The sequence below is a fragment of the Phytophthora infestans genome, genomic scaffold, assembly GCF_000142945.1.
Source record: "Phytophthora infestans T30-4 supercont1.123 genomic scaffold, whole genome shotgun sequence".
NCBI lineage: Eukaryota > Oomycota > Peronosporomycetes > Peronosporales > Peronosporaceae > Phytophthora > Phytophthora infestans.
Genome location: NW_003303636.1, coordinates 129732 through 131842, shown reverse-complemented (window position 1 = coordinate 131842; position 2111 = coordinate 129732).

Here is a 2111-nt window from a genome sequence, read left to right as displayed (position 1 = left end):
TGCGACAAAACCCGCGGTTCAGTCCCATACTCCGGCTCACCTCGCCACCTCATGTCTTTGGCGTCCCCAAGGGCTCTCACGTCCTCGCTCCGTCACTGTTCTCGTCGTTTCCGTTTCCTTCCGTCGTGGTCATCTCGGGGGCCATTTCCCGTAGTGGTACTCTCGACAAACCGTCTTCGTCTCCTCAGACGTCTCGGTTGTCTGCTTGTTCGATCCCGTACCCGCGCCACTCGTACAGCCAGATGACACAGCGTAGCCACAGCGTAGCCACCGCGTTCAGCCACACTGCGGGCCACGTCTTCGCATGCCAAGGCTCTCACGTCCTCGCTCGTCACTGTCTCCGTCGTTTCCGTTTCCTCCGTCGTGGTCATCTCGGTGGCCATTTCCGTAGTGGTACCCTCGACAAAACGTCTCCGTCTCCTCGGTCGTCTCGGTTGTCTGCTTGCTCGATCCCGTGCCCGCGCCACTCGTACAGTCAGATGACACATCGTAGCCACCGCGTTCAGCCACACTGCGGGTCACGTCGCCACTCACGTCGTCGCGTGCCAAGGCTCTCACGTCCTCGCTGGTCACTGTCTCCGTCGTTTTCGTTTCCTCCGTCGTGGTCATCTCGGTGGCCATTTCCGTAGTGGTACCCTCGACAAACGTCTCCGTCTCCTCGGTCGTCTCGGTTGTCTGCTTGCTCGATCCCGTGCCCGCGCCACTCGTACAGTCAGATGACACATCGTAGCCACCGCGTTCAGCCACACTGCGGGTCACGTCGCCACTCACGTCTTCGCGTGCCAAGGCTCTCACGTCCTCGCTCGTCACTGTCTCCGTCGTTTCCGTTTCCTCCGTCGTGGACATCTCGGTGGCCATTTCCGTAGTGGTACCCTCGACAAACCATCGCCGTCTCGTCGGTCGTCTCGGTTGTCTGCTTGCTCGATCCCGTGCCCGCGCCACTCGTACAGTCAGATGACACATCGTAGCCACCGCGTTCAGCCACACTGCGGGTCACGTCGCCACTCACGTCTTCGCGTGCCAAGGCTCTCACGTCCTCGCTCGTCACTGTCTCCGTCGTTTCCGTTTCCTCCGTCGTGGACATCTCGGTGGCCATTTCCGTAGTGGTACCCTCGACAAAACATCGCCGTCTCGTCGGTCGTCTCGGTTGTCTGCTTGCTCTCCCCCGTGCCCGCGCCACTCGCACAGTCAGATGACACATCGTAGCCACCGCGTTCAGCCACACTACGGGTCACGTCGCCACTCACGTCGTCGCGTGCCAAGGCTCTCACGTCCTCGCTCGTCACTGTCTCCGTCGTTTTCCGTTTCATCCCGTCGTGGTCATCTCAGTGGCCAATTCCGTAGTGGTACCCTCGACAAAACGTCTCCGTCTCCTCGGTCGTCTCGCTTGTCTGCTTGCTCGATCCCGTGCCCGCGCCACTCGTACAGTCAGATGACACAGCGTAGCCACAGCGTAGCCACAGCGTTCAGCCACATTTCGGGCCACGTCGCCACTCACGTCTTCGCGTGCCAAGGCTCTCACGTCCTCGCTCGTCACTGTCTCCGTCGTTTTCCGTTTCCTCCGTCGTGGTCATCTCGGTGGCCATTTCCGTAGTGGTACCCTCGACAAACGTCTCCGTCTCCTCGTCGTCTCGGTTGTCTGCTGCTCGATCCGCGTGCCGCGCCACTGCGTACAGTCAGAATGACACAGGCGTGAGTCACCGGCGTTCAGACCACACTTAGAGCCAGCGTCGCCACTCAGGTCTTCGCGTGCCAAGGCTCTCACGTCCTCGCTCGTCACGGTCTCCGTTCTTTTCCGTTTCCTCGTGCGTGATCATCTCGGTGGCCATTTCCGTAGTGGTACCCTCGACAAACGTCTCCGTCTCCTCGGTCGTCTCGGTTGTCTGCTTGCTCGATCCCGTGCCCGCGCCACTCGTACGGTCAGATGACACAGCGTAGTCACCGCGTTCAGCCACACTGCGGGCCACGTCGCCACTCACGTCTTCGCGTGCCAAGGCTCTCACGTCCTCGCTCGTCACTGTCTCCGTCGTTTCCGTTTCCTCCGTCGTGGTCATCTCGGTGGCCATTTCCGTAGTGGTACACCTCGACAAAACGTCTCCGTCTTCTCGGAC